The sequence below is a fragment of the Lineus longissimus genome, chromosome 8 (assembly GCF_910592395.1).
Source record: "Lineus longissimus chromosome 8, tnLinLong1.2, whole genome shotgun sequence".
NCBI classification, from domain to species: Eukaryota; Metazoa; Nemertea; class Pilidiophora; order Heteronemertea; family Lineidae; genus Lineus; species Lineus longissimus.
The window spans coordinates 3957951-3976472 of record NC_088315.1 but is presented as its reverse complement, the minus strand read 5'-3'; the positions used below and the strand labels follow the sequence as shown (position 1 = coordinate 3976472).

The 18522-nt window shown below is 40.1% G+C and overlaps 2 long non-coding RNA genes across 2 annotated transcripts in view; both read left to right on the top strand.

Annotated features, from left to right (window-relative positions):
• Nucleotides 1–534: 534 nt before the first annotated feature.
• LOC135492830 (uncharacterized) lies at nt 535–10388 on the top strand. Its single transcript, XR_010448130.1, has 4 exons — nt 535–685; nt 7282–7375; nt 9565–9634; nt 9793–10388. It is a non-coding gene; the product is annotated as an uncharacterized LOC135492830 (long non-coding RNA).
• A 1258-nt stretch (nt 10389–11646) lies between these two features.
• Nucleotides 11647–18522, top strand: part of LOC135492520 (uncharacterized) — a 40667-nt gene continuing 33791 nt past the window's right edge. The window contains exons 1-2 of the long non-coding RNA XR_010448084.1: nt 11647–11913; nt 12878–14557. This is a non-coding gene — a long non-coding RNA (uncharacterized LOC135492520). The remainder of the gene's footprint in view (nt 11914–12877; nt 14558–18522) is intronic.

The following is an 18522-nucleotide window of genomic DNA, read 5'->3' as shown; positions in this document are numbered from 1 at the left end:
GTATGCCCAGTTCTTCCCTTATAAAAAGCGGACGCTGTGACAATGTAGACAAATACATGACGACTCCAGCCAGACAGTTCGTCGCAGCGAATCTAAATAAAGTTCGCTGCATCCAGACAGCTTATCCACAGTGCTTACTATACCTACATGGACGCATGTGTATACTTTCGAATAGATTTTGAAGATCAGGCCATAGCCCTGATCTGTGACCCCTTAGAAGGATTTTATAGTACTAATAGTTGTGAGGGCTACCTTAATGTTAATGATAAAATAAGAAAACTGCACGAATGACTGATCGAGTATGCAGATCGCACGAGATGATTTCCTCCGGCCTGAAAGCTCGATACCGCAAATTCGTTCCATTTACTAGCGCAGCGGAACCGATCCGAGAAAGTAAACTTTTTAAATGGTTTCTTTAAAGGGTGTGGGAGTCCCGGTGGCGGTGTGCACAGACGGGCAGGTTGTTACAAATAACTGTCCAGTTCGCATGGAAGTAAACGAGGGCGTTTCGACCACTATGCGCCGCTGCTGAGACGATCGGCAATCGATGGAAGACACCCAACGTGACATAAATTGCGCGATATCTGTTTTGGAATCAGCCTAGCAACAGCGTTAAGGGGGAGAAGTCAATACTGGTATCGGCTCTCGGTAACGTTAGGAAGACAACATTTAAAGAAGCAATAAGGTAAGTGAGAACATGCTTATTACTCCCTTTCACTTGATTTCTCGGCTATGTCATGACCTTTCTGCAGTGGTCCAAATGAGTATCGCAAGCCTTCGTAACTAATGAACCAGGTCTTCCGAGGCAGCGAAAGAACAATGACGGGAAGTTTTCACAACGCGTTTATATAGTCAATAGTCTGGCCTAGTGAGATATACGCCATATCTTTTGGCTACTGAGCATTCTTCCCAATATTCCTGATAAGAAGTACATGTACGAACTGAGTCAATCATTTTTTAATAACCATCACGTGAATTTCCTCCTATCGCTAAATTTAGTTAAACTGTTTAGGAGTCACGAAGTTTGAACAAAGGGAACCTTTTATGCTTTTCCCCCGAAGTATATGTACATCTATGCATGTATCCAATCGCTCAAACGACCATTGTGCGCCAAGAATCGGCCATCGAGAAATCCATATTCAACGAGGTGAAGTAAGTGCTTCTCTCCCTTCCGATGAACAATTCGGATACGTATTGTGTGATCTCAAAAAAACACTTATATCTCTAATTACTTATTTGTAATGAACCGAACAGAAGACCATTAAGCCCCTAGCTACAATTATCCATCGTTGTTCAACCGTATTTGCGATTCTTCCCAAACCTTCGATCTATTTGGCCAAAGTAGCCGGCCAATACTGCGTTGTACTGTGAGGAATACGCTCTCGGCTATCCATGAGGATAATCCAAAACATCGGGTAACAGCGGTAAAATGATTCAATTTTAAAACATTGAAATTAAGGTGCGTGTTTTAGGCAAGTTTCGCAAGCTTTACGAAGACCTAAATAATTAGCACAGAACCTGATGACACCGCATATTTGGACTTAGTTCGTTCTTCGTCGTTGCGAAACCTGCTTATTGACTATTTCTCTTGACGACTTGTCACTCAGGCAAAACATCGATAACTTTTGCATTCAGTTCATAACTATCGTTCGGGAGATGGAGAAAACGTTTACAATTGTATTGCGTTATTTCTGTTGTTATAGGCCTTGGCAAAATGAATTTTATCGGAAAACCTGCCAAGAAAGCTGAAATTTGAACATGCCATATCGAACACGGGGAAATAGGCAATTGGAAAATGATAGATATTTTGATCAGAAAGGGGAATTGGATACATTTAGTGTCGGTCTTCCTTGAATAATATATGAACTTATTTGTCCGTAAGAACGTCTGTTGTTATTGATGCCGCCTGGTGACGAGCCGCAGCCAGACCGTTACGCGACATTCAACGTACGGGTTATACGATGCTATAAATAATGTGCCATCTATGTTTTAGAGACTCAATTTTTTTTTAATCTATCTGTTTTACCACTATCAAACTGTTTTAAATCCAAATATTTGCTTCTAACTCCATTGTAAAGTGCCTTGGAGCATGCTTAGCTTGTACAAGGCACTATAATATCCGGTATTTATTATTATTATTATATTATAAATTGTCAATTCTAAAACTTGCACCTCGGTTACGCAAGTTACAGTAACATAATGCACGTTTTGGCGACAGCAATCATAACCGCTAGGCTTGATGCAAACTGTTAAAGCAATCAAATCTTCAGTGTTTAGTTTGAGGTGTTATAACGAAAATTGATACCTAACTGTCGGTTTTGGCTGCTAAACCAATAATATACAGCTCTGGTATAGAGCTCTGGTAGACCTCCGCTGCCCGGCTACTGTAAGTGCGACAACTAATACATCCAGTGCGGTATCCAATACCTTAGCACAATATTGCAACTTAGGGGGCAATTTGCGTGCGCATCACGCCACTGTTTGCCAATCGGCGAAACAATTAAATAATTCGTGGCAAATCAAACAAGACGGCAATGTTATGATAGAAGGCCTAATTTACAGATTAAGCCAGTCTTCGCTACAGGAGACCCGAAGACAATTTATCAGTTTACTCAAGAAAGGGGGCAACATGCTGATCTAGTTTATCTAATGATTTGTCTTCTTCGTCGTGGGTAGATGCGTCTTGGTTTCTTCTTTCTCGTGTCAAGTCTCATTTATTGTTTCACTACAGCCATATTCGTGCAGATTATGCGTAGTCATATGGAAAATATTGCCAATAAATGCTTTCTCTTCTGTTGTCTTTGCACGCCAGTTCGTTGACCTACTCGAATAATGTGACTACAAGTTGCTTTCGGTGCATGTTGCTTATTATATATCCAAAAGTCTCCGGTGAGATAGGGACCATTTAAAAGCAACACTTTACCCCAAAGATTTGGACAAACATGCACTTTCTGCATACATTTCTTGCACGGAAGGGAGGTTTTTTATATCCCATTCGACTCTTCAAAGACTTATTTGGCATGTCCAGCTCCTTTCTCGCAAAATACCACGGCAACGAGCCTGGGAACTTTTTTTAATACTGCGCTCGATAGAATAGTTGTCTAATCTGTTGATCGAGCTGGACATTCTCCCCACTTGAGCGTGTTGAAGGATGGCGGAATGCTTTTATGCCGAGTTATCCTTCGGCTAATGGAATGTAGTATACTTCACACCTCACAAGCAATCGGAGACGTGCCATTGGCCAGCAGGTATCAACTTCGTGTATGTTTTCGATTCGAGTAACTTTTATTAACTTCACGGTGTGCAGGGTTAACATTGACAGCTGCATAAGTTCACAGCAACTCGCCTAGATATGGAGATCGCAGTAATGATTCGAGCTTTAAAGATGTACGCATTAACATTGCGTCTTGACTTCCTGACTTATCAGTGGGGCAGTTGACGAATAAATTTTCTCTGAACGTGTTCAATTGTTTTGCCCAGATCGATGTTCTGTGGAATCCAATTCCAAGCTCAAAATTTAATCCCACTTCAAATTCTGTTTTTATTTAATTTCAATTATGATTTAATTCCTTCAGTTTCGATATCCTCACAACTTTTCTATTTGAGATTCCATCTTCGTATTGTGGGTTTTTTCGAACATACGTTCACAAAACTGATGATAAAACGTGTGTGATACCATGCAGCTATAGCTGTACATGTACATCTCTTTACCACAAAATGCATTGACTTTTCCATTTTCATTTCATTCGTACGTTGCCCTCATGGGCATTAGCTGAATTCCTTTATCATTTTAATCAATTGATGGAGGCGTCCTTTAATGTATTGTGTTGATTTAGCGAAAGATATGCCTACAGGACAGGGAATCCCTTTGGAATAAAAAGTCCGGGAGAAGCCAGGTAGAAATTTGATAACGCCGGACAATTTGTTTATTTGATCTGCAACAGTTATCAGTTCGGTCAATATTTCCGAGTGAAGTCGTACTGCCCGAGGTCGCCAGAATGTCATGATAACACGCTTTGACGTTGGCTTTGTGTTAAGGTGAATCAGCGATATCACTCGGAGTACGAGAGTAAAAAATCGGCAGCAAGCATCCTGCTAGTCTTGCGACTCGACCTTATTTTCTTCATGACTGGACTCTCGAGTTGGCAGGATAAATGATTTATACACTAGTGAACATTTTACAGTATATGCATAATGTATAGATGACAACTCGGTTAGCATGACACCCTCTCTATAAAGGTCACTGTTTCTTATCACAAACTAGTTGTTTCTGTTTAATTTTACCTCTGTAATCCGGACAACACTCCGTGGATGACATTTATCAGTCCAAAGGTTATCGAGTTTCCACATCCAAAAATCTGAGATATACGTTAAACCTTGCTGATCTGTACCAGCTGCCCGCCCCACGGCTAAAGTGAAACACTGGTATCTGCTTTTCCACAAGCAACATTGTTAGAAACCCGTGCAGTGCAAACATGTTAAGACAAATATATCATTTTACCTGAATTTGGTGTTATTGCAACAAGACAAAAAAAAGCTTCGCAGTAATTGCCAGTGTTGATGTTTTGGCATTTGTTTTGGCTTGGCATTTGTAACCTCAGACAATAATGATGACGCTCGACTCAGTTTTAGATTTGATGTACATGTATCTATACTTTCTGTCTCTGTTACATATTTACAGTGTTTTCGGTTAAATCTGAGCTGTATAATACAGTAAGGGAAGTAGGGGGTATCATTTTCACAGTCCACAAAAAACCATGTTTGTTTAATGGCGGGATAATGGCGGGATAAGAAACCTAAAAGGTTAGTTGTATAAGGCGAGACTTGAACTGGATTTAGTTGTTTTCACCACTTTTTCGACCCCTATGCCACCACTTTTCCTTTGATATCAATAATCAACTACTTATGTCACAGCCTTAGGACGGCTAAAAACCAAAGCGTTCATCAAAGCCATCATTTCTGTCCGCAATACCGAGATATTTCACGATGATGACTTTGGCTAGCTTTTTGTAGTGTGAAGATGCCAAAGGGCTACATAGTGTGTATATCGGATGATCTACTTAATTAACACATTTAAGGTAGTAAAAAGAAACGGGCTTCCATCCTACAGACAATGCGACTTTCCCAAAATTGCCACAACGAACATAGGTGTATGTACAACATTTTCTACTCATGATTGCTACACTTGTCAAACTGCTGTTTTTGCATCTCGACAATAATCTATTCGTCAGGGCCCTATAGTTGCATTTGCCTTGTCTCCGTTTCTACAATCATAAAATATGGAAATGTACAGTGCTAGACGAAATGGAAAAATTCGATTACCCGTAATGGACTAGATAAAGCAACTGGTTTCAGAAAGGGTGAGAAACCTCATTGCGTGATAAGTTACGAGTACCAAGCATTTTATGCAATTTCGTTTATTCAATTTTTATTATGATGGAAACCCTTTTCGAAATGTCTTAATTTCCTGTTCGAAATGTTTTTACTAGTATATTTCATGCGGTATTTTAAAGGTACCATGATAGCAAAGCTATGTTCTATTTATTGAAGCGTAGTTTAGACCGAAATTCAGACTGTCGACGAATTCTTCTTCTTCTTCTTCATTCAACCTGCTGAAACTACATTATAACTTCAGTCCTGTGGTGTAGGTCGCCGACGAATAATCAACGCCAGCGCTACTGTGCAAATGTACTGCAGGCAGGTAGTCTCGGTTATGGACACGTTGACACCGAATTCGCTGAAATCCAAACAGAGCTTGAAAATGATGGGAGAAAATGCTAAAGTGAGAAGAAAACAAAGTAGTAAATTCATAGTTACTGAGTTTTTGCAAAAAGTGTTTCAACTGTTGTCACAGTGGATAACACGATCAATGCGATTTTTAATAGGAAACTGTTTCCAAAGGTTACATCCGTCTCATGGAATTACGTGTAACGTGCATTTATATTTTTATTGTAAGTGTAACCAGCTCGTGTAACATTGAAAAATTGAAAACATTGGGACTGCCGATATTGCTTCTTTTTTTAGCAAAACCTTAAGAATGTCGATACAACATTTTCCATTGCTTTTTAGGTTGCTCACATCTTCTAAGCAATTATCCACAACCGATATTAGTAAATTGACTACACTCTGTCCATTCATGGCCTGTTTTAAGGATAAGAAATATCCAATGCAAAGGCAGCTATACTCTATTTCACGAAATAATAGCATTCCGCGAAGTTACTATTTATAGTTCACAAGGTCATTTGCATAAGATATTGATGACGTTTTAGTAACGTGACAGTCGGACATCGACACTTATTTCTACGCATTTGAGCTTATTTCAAAGTCAATTATCTTTGACCCTGCATTGTTTTTAGCATGAATGATACCATTGAGTCAGAGAGAGAAATATTCATAACAATTATGTAGTATTTCCAACACTCGGACATGTGCCAGATTGAATCTAACTGCCATAGTTAGAAAGCCTGAATCCATTACGAAACCGCATGTTTGTCCGACATTATACAAATAGTGGATGTTTGGGAGTCCGATATGGAATTCCATATTGGACGACCTTAAACATCCACTATTTGCTATATTATGCAACCAAATGTCTTGGCAAAGAAATCAATCCAAAGGAAAATAATGAAAACAATTTGTTTTTAATGAAATATACAAAATGTAAACAGCATTGAAATTTATGATACAAAATTATGAAGTGAAGTGAAGTGGCAGCCATCTTGCTTTTGAATTGATGGCAAATTTGTTTCTTAAACGTAACTACCGACGACCATCCAAGATCATTTGTAAACTTCATTTTGATTGGATTAAAACCTTTTAGGATCCGTTACGACATTTTTTTGGATCCGTTATTGCTTTTTTGGATCCGATACGATGTGATGACTTGAAATCACATGATGTGAATCGAGTTACGCTATTGGCCAAGAACATTTGGTAGCATAATATTGCCTGTAATTCAGCAATGGGGAAATAGAGGGCAACAGCTGCAGTGACGTCATCTTCGCGGAATGCCATTGCACTGCATGTTGCTTATTTTAAGGGATTGATCTTTGAACAACCACCTGATCGTTTGTGACTGTGATCTTTAGTTTCTACAGTTAAACAAGGCCAGGGAAGAAGTCCTTTGAACTCTGAGTATCATCAACCATAGATTAAGATTAATCTACATATTACGATTGATCAGTGCTTGGTATCATTGAGTTAAAGAAGACACTATTTCCTTACTTACGAGTTAATGATTCATTTCACTCAGTCCAGCTTTTCTCTGTCCTCTCTTTCCAGAACATTGACACCGTCAGGATGAGACAAAACAGAAGTGCTTTGGCCATCGCAATTGCCGTGCTGATGCTAGCCGAATTAACACTTGCATGGGCGGGTAAGTCCAGCCAACGACACTCGAATGTATTCCAGTGTCGTTGGTTCATCAAACACCATGACACGATTGTTTAGAACTAGTTCAATTATCTCAACGCTAATTTTTGAAACTCAAGTCTAGTAATGAGCTTTACTGCTTTAAGGAGGTAAGGTCAGACCATGATGAGTTGAAGCCAAGTAAAGAACCTTCTTTTAAACAAACCATGCCTGATATCGGGCGGTGAGTAGGGACATGAGCATGCAACAAAACAGTTATACTGCAATGTTAAGTCTAATTAAGAAGCAGCAGTAGCAGCTGCCCCAAAGGAAATTAACCAATTTAACTTTAGTTCAGGTCATTGCAGGGGGTGGAAATAAATTCAATTTTACCTTAACCTGGACGATGTCAAGCTCCATGTATAGATTATTGATTATTCGGGGCAACTTGTCCAAATAGGATTGCATTCGCAGACCTAAAATATTATCATATATTAGAATAAAGTATTTCTCTGCGCATCTTATACTGTTAAATTACTTAATATTCAATCACAATAAGGACTAGTAACATAGACATTTCGTGATATGAATCGCTTAATGTTGGTGGAAACCAGCGCTATTCCAAAAGAGATGGTCTCTTTCTCAACTACATCAGAAAGATATCCGATTAGGAACCCAACTCATGACCCAAGCTGTGATCGGACATTCGCTTAATTTTTAACAATCGACTTCGACAGTAAAGACACACTTCAGATGAACACGTATAGGGAAAGGCACAGAGTGATATCAAGGCAACTACAAAAGTGGTTTGCTTACTGGCAACTTCAGAGAAATGATAGTCAATGATTTTTCCGTAATAAGTATTTAGATGATTTCAGGCTTGGTTCCATGCATAAATCCCCTGCTGCAAGCGAGGATTATCAGACATCAAAGCTTGTTTGATGTATAGATTATCAATGTTATTGTTGTCTGACTATATGCTATCACATGATCACGTTAATTCTTCAAGTAGTGTGTTTATGTATTGAATGCTTCAGTTCTGAATGGAGGGCTCAGTCATGTTAATTAGGTTTCCCTAATCTTGAAAGAAAATGGCTTACATTCCCGCGGCGATCACAGAACAATAGGTCTACGTCGCCAAACAATGCCTGCTCACACCCGAGACGATGGCGTAACGTAATGCACGTCAGTGCCTTGATGGAAAACGCGGTGCACACATGTTTTGTGCGGTCGCTCCTGTGAACACGTACAATACACGAAGCTGCGAATCTTCCTGTACACGCATGGTTTTGTCCTCGTTGATCTTGGTGATATATTGAACATCATGGATTGTTATGGTGAATCTTACAGATAATTTGAACAAGTCATGTAAGGTTGTTCAAGTGAATCTCAATGATAGGTATAGGGGTATTTTGGAGTGCTCTTTGGTACGGTTTGTTATGTCAAAGGACATGTCAGATTGTATAGTAGCTTGTAGTGCGACTGTGCTCTTAGTGTGGTAAGTATAGTCATGATACAAGTAAGAGAGGTACCAGTGCCAGTGCTTCTGATTCGACTTTGAGAAACTTGAACAGTTCTACTCGCTGCATACCTCTGTTCAGTGTGCTTCTGCGTTAGTCTTGCTTCAATGGGAATACTACCCCATTCTTCGTCCTTCACGAATCATGACACCCTTGCTTGTCATAAACCAGAATAAGGGATGCTGATTGCTTCATCATTTCCTGCCTGAGCGTCCATTTCCGTTCCTGTTCCGACAGATAGGGCAAGCTGTAAGTGACGAGAATAGTGATGAACATGTCAAGATGCATCTCTAATCGCAAGGTCTATTAGCTTTACCAGAATCGAGGGGCTTTACCCATACAACTAACTACCTGAGGGAAACTTCATGTCCAATGGAATGATGATGAGCGAACCAATTCAGGTGAATGAAGTACAAATTCTGCAGGGATCACCGACACCAGAACATAAATTGACCTTATAAAAGTGAAAGGAGGGCATCTCATCTTAACAGGAATGATGTTCTAACTGCATTGATATTCGAACTTACAAAGTAATATCGGCACTTCCTTGGGTAGTAGAGAGTGCGATTCACTCTGGCAGCGGAGCATGGGTTTCCTCCCGAATCTTCGGTTTCCTTCCACACCAATGACTTCATATTACATTTAAAAAGTTGCTTCAGTTATAATTTTCAATACTATAGTTTCCTTCTTTTAGATGACTTCGCGGTCGACGACGCCGACGATGCACTGAAACAAATGCTGATGGCTAAACGAGTTCCGTCGCGGTAGGTATAGTGTAACGGATTTGACAGGAGTGGTGCTGTTATTAAGTAAATTTAAGACTCTTTCGCAAAACCTTCTCATACGTAACGAATTGACTATCTTGTCAGCTCCATCTGTAGGAGGACTTCCACCATCTCCATTTATTGTGTATCCTTTTCAGACGCTGTAACTCCAAGAACTGGTGGCGATGCGGCGGCGGCCTGGGCGGCTGGAGTCGGGTTGGAAAGCGCAGTGTCCGATCATTAGAGAGAGAGATGGAGAAGTAATTTCATTGGATACGACCACGAGATTAACAGTTCTCCTGTGTCCTTTGCTACGCTCTTCACTTATACTTGGTAATCAGTATTTCCCTCAAGAGTGTATTGAGTAATATTTGGTCATCATACTCTTTTCACAATTCCCTGTTATCTTAAAAAGCATCTGACAACCGATTATATTGTAGTTTAACATCAACTGTGAGTTATTTAGTATGTTGTTGGTAAAGACGCCTTGTGACCATGGTTAAACTTCATATGCCAACACTTTGCCGAAACGCCATGAGAAAAAAGGTCTAGTAGCATAAGTTTCAATATTGAGAGCAACTTCTTATGTGCATTTTCAGAAGTCGAAGAAAACTTCGTTAAATCTCAAGCAAAGTTGGGCGAATAGATTTATCCAAGAAATCATTGTCTATCTAGGATTCGAATAAATTACAGGCAACTGTTTTAAGCCGAGCCAATAATGATGCAGTTGATGAAAATAAAAAGTAGAAACTGAGTCGATATCTGTGTTTTTCTTTCACAAACTCGTGTGCAACAGATCAGGAGCATTGACGAGACCCATCGTAAAACAAGATATACGCCAAATCCAACATTGTCATGTCATTGCCCATATATATTTTGATGACCAGTTTAATTTTTCTGAGCATTCCGACCAAAAGTAAAAGACGACCACCGGTATAGGCGAAAGCTAAGTTTTCATATAAATATACAGTTCACCTAAACGGTAATTATTATAATGGTCGCAAATGAATGACTGATGACTGATGAACAAAAGATATCCTAATATGGCTGGCTATTAGAGGTAGTGACCGATTTAGATCAAAGACTCAATGATGTTTACTCGTATAATACTGTTGCATCAGATAAGAGTGCATTGACAAGTCATGTATAGTCTCAAAATCGGCAGTCGGCAGGCTGGAAAGCCGGGTAGTCCTGCAGTATACAGCCTGGCTAAGGCAAGCGGTCAATGATGTCAAGGATATACGTTCGTGGTGTTGCATACAACAGTGGTTTAAATATCATGATTCTTTAGAAGGACAAAGTCACAACCAGAGGGCCTGTCGAAAATCGCGTTGAAGCAACACAAGAATCGAGATTCACAAAACTCGGAAAATGTCAACACCTGCTCCCATTTCTGGTAATTTGGACCTGAGTACGAGTGTGTTTCCGAGAAATGATAATGATACTCTTGATCCTACCGACAACTGCCTGTACACCCGAATGCGGACGAATGGAGGCTTACAGGATACCATATTGTACTACGTCCGCGTTCATGTCATGTTGTCGCTTACTTGTATTGGGCTAGTAGGTAACTCCCTTACGTTCAAGGTTTTGTCGCTGGAATCTACACACTCATCGGCCAAGTCGACTACCTTTTTACTGAAATCTTTAGCAATAGCTGACATTATGGTTCTTATCACCTTCGCCTGGCATAACTCATTGCCGTCCTTTTTCATCTTCTTGGGAGTTTTCGAGGGGTATTTCGAGATCCATCAAGTCATTGAAGCTTACATATTTTCTCTGCTTTGGTGCAGTAAGACTTTAGCTGTTTATATGATAATTGCTGTGGCTACTGAAAGATACATAGCCGTGTGTAACCCGCTGCATGCAAAATATATCTGCACGCTACGAAATGCAAAAATAGCAGTCATTTCGCTGACGATATTTTCAGTTGCATACAACCTACCTTACATTTGGCAATTTGATTTGATATTTGAGATGGACGAATGCAGAGGCTATGTTAGGCCGGTTTCGAAGCCTAGTGACATGTACCTTTTCGATGTATACTACAATATTATCTTTAACCTAACCTTGTACACTTTATTCAGTCTTGCCATTCCAGTTATAGTTCTGTATTTTACAACTTTCCACCTCGTGACCGCGTTGAGAAAAGCAGCAAAGACCGTCATCATAGCGGATAAGGCTAAACGACGGACTGACATGAATGTCGTTACATTCCGGGTGGTTATCGTAATTCTAGTATTCCTCGTTCTAGAAACACCCACCCATGTCTTAAAGAGGTTGAATAGCGCCTCCAGAAGCAAGCACCAGCGCCACCCGTAGCAGAAATAAGCACTGCTTAGTGACGTCATGGTTTCCATATACGGCATCTCATTTGCATATTTTTACAACCTTATTTACTACGAGTTATAAATATGCCAGTAGCACGTGTATCATGCCGGGCGGCGCTGTCAGGTGTTTCCACTATGGGCTACATAGGCCAGTGTTCTAGTAAATGAAGTTAGCAATGATAGCGAAAGAATGTTAGTGTATGTTACGCAGTCAATAGCGATAGTAGTGAGTTGGAGAGAGGAGAAAATGGAAAATGGAGAGAATAGTAGTATCGATTTCGAGTCGCCGGTGGATTCTGGGCCGGTGGAGAGCGAGGCCCCTGATCCGAACAGTACAGAAGAAATGGAGCAGCATATTATCCAAGACTTGTTTGACAACCGTGACGACTCAAGATATTTGCCAGTATTGCCGGCAATGAACATGAGTGAAGAGGAGATGGGGCCATTCCAGCCAAGTGACCTGTCACTGCTCATGGCGAATGTCGGAGTCTCTAGAGACGCTGGTCTCGTCAGTATAGTACGCCAACGGCATTGAGGTGTCCCCGAAGGGTGGTGCAGACGCCAAGACGTGAGACTAACACCGGCGCGGTGACAGCTGTAGCAGATGGAGCCACGCCACTAACATTTTTCAAGCATCCGAGTGGTACCTTACAGATCCGCAAGGGGCGCGTTACCGAAAATGTTGCAAAAATCAATAACGTGATCGTAAATATTGTCATATTTTTCAAGATGAGAGTATGTAAATGATACGCAAACGGTAAACCAATGAAAGGCCAGTATCTATTGAACCTTACAAGTAATTTGGGGGCCTTGAAACTCCTTATATTTATCAATGAAACCTTATTCCCGCCTAAGGTTTTGACCGGGCCGTCCAAAACTCCCCATTTTTTGGCGGGCCCTTCCCTTTAAACAGTCTGTATATTGTTTTGGAGTATTCAGACGTCGGTAAAAGCATGATCAAGATAGCTCCGGATCTTCTCTTCAGTTTATTGGACTACTTCGTGATCCTGGGCGTGGTCAATTCATCAGTTAACTTTTTTATCTATTTTGTGACAGGTGCAAACTTTCGCCGATTACTTATAGATATTATAATATTGCGTAAAGGTCGACACTGTGATACAAAAATGCCTAAATGAAAATTTTATCTAAATGCTAATAATGATCATCGATCATACACTGCTTTGAACATGTATACCCTGATACATTTCGGCTCCATCTGGAGCATAGTTCGTCCTTATTCTTCCTCCATCGCCTACGAAATCATTTGTAGACATGGTAGACCGAAGAGAAAATTATCGCAGATCAGTAGATAGATAGAGACTGGACAAATAGTGGTCTCTGCTCTTTAATGCTAAGAGGGCCCCTGAATACTGCCTCACGGTTCAACCGGCTATCAACTCAGTCTCGGTCTGGCAAACTATTGCGCTGACGAATTACAGTGCACAATAGTCATTGATGAAGCCAGTGCCGAAATGGACATAATCAATGTCACGTCTTCTTTTCGTCTATATTTTGCCAAACTCCTCAGTTCGACGACGCAGCACCGATCCAGATTCGCCACTGTGTGTTCTCACCACGAGACGACATTACATTGAGGGTTCCAGTTAGCAGTCACAGGTCGCCGATCGTTGGCGCCAGTGGGCATAGTAGACAAATATAGACAATACCACATAACGACATGCAAAGTGCCCGAAATTAAGATAATCTACATGGTCTAGACATGGTTAGCCAATTTGTTGACCGGGACCAGACGTTACCACGGTGCCAAATCGATGACAGAGAGGTACTAGAGTGTAAACAGAATTCCGGTACAATGACTCGTCCGCTCATCTCAAAATAACTTTAGAGGGATCGGATACACTCATTATACCTCATTTTCACCAGACACGAACCAGATAAGAACATAGGTCGATCTACTGACTGCCGAGTATCTGATGTACGCTATTCCTAAAGTCCTGGCATTGCATGTAAAGAAAGTCTAAAAAGTGTAAGGAATAGCTTGACGCACTCAACTCAAAAGACCAAGAAGCAGACGGAAATAATCGTTTGATCCAAAGGCAAAATCTTCAGTTCATTTACTAGGTTGTAGAGGGTGCTTGATACAGCAGAGTCGGCGTGGAACTATCGAGTCACTGCTTCTCTTGTAATAAGAAGGGATGGCGCTGGTAAAAGCGCAAGACTCGTGATCTCTTACAAATGAAGTGCATCAATTGACGACTAGGAGGCGCTAAATACATCAAAGTCTGACGGAAGTATCGAGATAACACTTGTACTGGAACCAATCAGTCAAAACTGTTGCAGAACTCAACGGAATAAAATCCAAACGGAATCATGCCTTTTCCTCTAAATGATGCGTCGTTTTGAAACAGGAATTGAGTCGATCAGTGGATATTACGAAACTATTCATCTTGTCTCTGGGGGATTTCTCGGCAATTTTTTTGTTGGCGCGGTGCCGTCCCGCGCTGACCTCTCCAGAGAGACAGTGAAAAGTTGCCTATTTTGTCCCTCATTGCCACAATGATCAGATGGCGGTCTTTCTGTTTGGCTAGTGTTCTAATCGTGACGACGCTAGCCGCGGCCCTCTCCTCCCCAGGTAGGTCACATTCAACTTTCAAGGTCGTCAGTTGCGTTTGTAAAAAATTATTTAAATGTGACCCGTTGGAAAGTATAAGTATATATGCATACTTCGTACTTCGTCGTCCGTCGCTCTTCGTCACTGTTTCGAAAACAACCAAGTAGCGAAGTAGCACTGATCTCAGGAATTATGACTTACTTTATAACGAGTGGTTTTCTGGATCGACGCAGCGTGTTTTTAAATCTTGTGACGAAATACGCGTAGTTAACATTGCAGTGTTTTATCAACATTCGTGGTACTGTGCGAATGCGTGCATGTTAACTTCTTATTCACAAAACCAAATATAGCAGACTGCAAAAAGAAATTTTGATTTACTTTCAGCTTTAAGAAAACGGAACTATCATGGTAACAGATGTAAGAGAGATCAAAGTCCTGACCAAAATCTGTTATGGATTATATTTGAAAAGTTTACAACTTCTGTGACCCAGCAAACAGTTAACGGGGCTAGTTCCTTCCTCCCCTTTTTATTATTGTATATTCCCTTATCCCATAAATGCAGGTGTAATACCTATTCTATTACCATTCGTAATGATGACATGCAGAAAGCGAATTGGTTCTGGACTTGAGTTAGACAACCCTTTTTTCACCTGAGTAAATAATGCGTACACCTGATTAACAGTAAGCGGAGTATTTGTGGTGTAATGATCGGAATAGAAATCGATTCTCACATCATTCAAGACAAAACTATTTCCAATATTTGTTTATGCCGATTGAACATGATTTATCAATTTTGTGCTTGGGAGTTTAAGCGATGGTCAAAGTCAAGTGCTTCTGAGGTTATTTAGCTTAAAGCATTGGCTTCAGAAGTAATTGCAATACTGCGTATTGGTCCCTGAGTGCAAAATGCTCGGCGGATTTCAACATTAGTTGGAAAATACTTCATTTTACATAGTACGTACATGTAGACCCCAATTTCGGACCGAGTATAACGCTTCTCCTAAAATATACTTAACTTCTTTTGTTGAAAAACAAGTCTTTCTATAATGGCACAATCATTAGAGTACAAAATGTGTACAGTTTTGTCTCTGAACAATGTATTTTCAGAGCAATTCTGATTATAATATTTCAAGGTAAACTTTAAAATAATATTTCAAATGACCCAATTATAAGAATCATTAAAACAAAAGTAACTGAGCTTCACCTACTCCGACGAAGTACAAAGTTACCAAAAAGAGAATGTTCTGAAGCGGACCACTACAAAATATACCTGCTGGTTAAGCGAGGAACGCACAGAGAGGTTACGTCGCAAAGGGGTGACAAACCAAGAGAAAAACGAACACTATCGTAAATTAGTTTATTGGCATTGGTATAGTGTTGCTTTATTCTTCGATTACTTAATACCCGAGAACACAACATGCGTCTTTTTCTTCTAAAAAGACTAATTTAAAAAACCTCTGCCGCATGCATGATCTTGCATATACTTATTTATGTCAATAACACACCTGAGGGTACAAATGTGCGTTTGGGTTCAATGAAAGCGTTTCCGTGAAGAAAACTTTAAGTATCGATATATTACAGATCAGGCCTTGCTGCTAGCTTATTATATCTAGTTTGGCTCCATTTGAGTTTTTTTAAACTCCGATGGAGTTCCAAAAAAACCCGTAAGATGGCTGTTTTAAGCGTCATGCTCTTTTCCCTTTTGAAAATAGCACCTGGCCAATCACACGCAAGATTGCGTTTCTATTTATTTTAATAAAGAAATGACATAACGTAATGCATGTATTCAATGTCAGTGGCTAGTGGGCAAGGTGAATATACGTTTATGTGGTCGCTACCATGTATAGGTGGTAAGCTATGCATACAGGTATGCAAGAAATTCGATTTGTGTGTGGCAGTTGACATTTTCTCGTTGATCTTAGTGATATATTGAACATGTTGAGATGCTCTTTGGTAGATATGCTAAAGAACATGTAAGATTGTGTAGTCACGTGTGACAGTTCGATTTACATTCAGGATCCGTCTTATTTAGAGAGGCCTACCGGATCTCTTGTTGTACAAACATGAAAGAATAATGGTCAAGCAGGAATTTCGATAGCTTAACAAAAAGGGCTTTGCACAATGTTGAGGGACAATCCGGTATCATTCCGTTGTGTTTGGATGCATTCTTCTTTTGTTGACAAATCTGATGAAATGTCCCCGGTGATATGGATCAAATAGATACTGTCATAAAACCTCCGTGTAAGACGTAAATGCGCACTTAATACCCAACAGTATATTGTCGCAAATCGTATTTACAAAAGGTTGAACTAAGCTTTAGTCAGAGTGTCCCAGGCATCTACAATGCAGCAATGACCCGAATACAAAGGATTTAGGAATTAGTAACTGAATATGTACGGTACTATGATTTGCAATGACGACGATTTTTCTTCAGTAGGCCCTTTAAAGGTTGGCCTATCTGGGGACAAAAAGCACTGTAAAACTAACTGAAACGCCTTTCGGAAGATCAAACTGTTTTTTTTCAGGTAATCCCCGTGCGTGAATAGCCTTTTTTACCTCAGGTGATTTCAGTGCAGTGAATCATCAGCACTCTCATGACTTTGGAGATTAATCTACTAGGTCTAACCTATTGTCAAACCAAAATGCCAACAAAAGAAAACTACATTGTGGACTGATTTTCATGCTCTCTATGATAAACCATTCTTGGTTCATAACTCTGATTCAAGAAACAATGATGTAATCTGTCGGTGGACTTACATTTCAAATGTCAGTTTCGAATTCATAAAGTCAATCCGTTTTCTACAATCTCATGACAAGTAAAAGTTCATCGGTTCTAATCTGTTTATTTTTTTAATGCTTATGACAGTAGACGTATGACATGGAATTAAAATCACGATGCCCAACAGAGTAGAAAAAGGCTGTAATATATGAGCAATGCGAAACTAATCGTTTAAGTATGCGGATCGATACGTCAGGAATTCATAGTCAAATGCAAAATGCATCAAAAGTTGATACCCCACGTTCTCGCTTTTGAATGAAATGGTAAAATCACGTCACTTTGGTTTAGGTTTTTAATTGGTGAAGTATGTGCATGTTGCTCTCTGCCCAGTTATTGACAGATATTTCAAAATTTTCATTTCCTTCGGTTTCCTTCTGTTCTTTGTTGAGGAACATTTTGTTAAATCTGTTTGACGTGTATGCTCAACGTGAACCCATGTGTACTCATAAGTACTGACACTTATCTCACTAGTGCTTCCGACTTTTGAGAAACAGGTGCCAAAGCCAAGTTATAGTTATAGGAAACAAAATTTACATTTTCAACACTCATATAAAATAGTCATTGAGGCTGTTGACAACCTTGCGGAAGCGGCTCAGAGCTGGTGGTTCTCATTGTTTGCGCTATAAAACAATTACTGCATCATCTGGGGGAATTTCCGTTCTGTGGGAATTTCATCACTTTATCGCTGCTACTTTCATGCTCCGACTATGCGCCTGGCGGCGAGAGTACATTGTCACTGTGTAATAGCTGGAATATCTCGCACAACGACTTGGCATCGAACACTCAAGAAGCAAAAGAAGAATCAGCGTGAGAAATTCCTGACTCACTCCTAGAAATAAGAATCATGTGTTTGGCGATTTCAAAGTGTGTATAGGTAACCTATTAGCAACATGATAAGTCTTAATACGTGGTGAGCAAACCTGAACGAATAAGGCAAAATGAGCTCGAATTCCCTGGCATCTTCTGACAAAGTTGCAGACTATTTGCAGTAAGCGCATCATTGCACTTGGTCAACACTGTCTGACCGATGCAGCGAAAACAGCAATATACATGTATGAGAGGAGGGAGCGTTCGTCCTCTTTACTCACAAGGAATGGCGTTGTGGAGAACAATAGTACCATATTGTTACTGCTAAGTGGATTTAAGAGAGTGAGAGAGCATATAAATCTTGCATCGTGGAACGAAGTGTCAATTACCTCAGATCGCG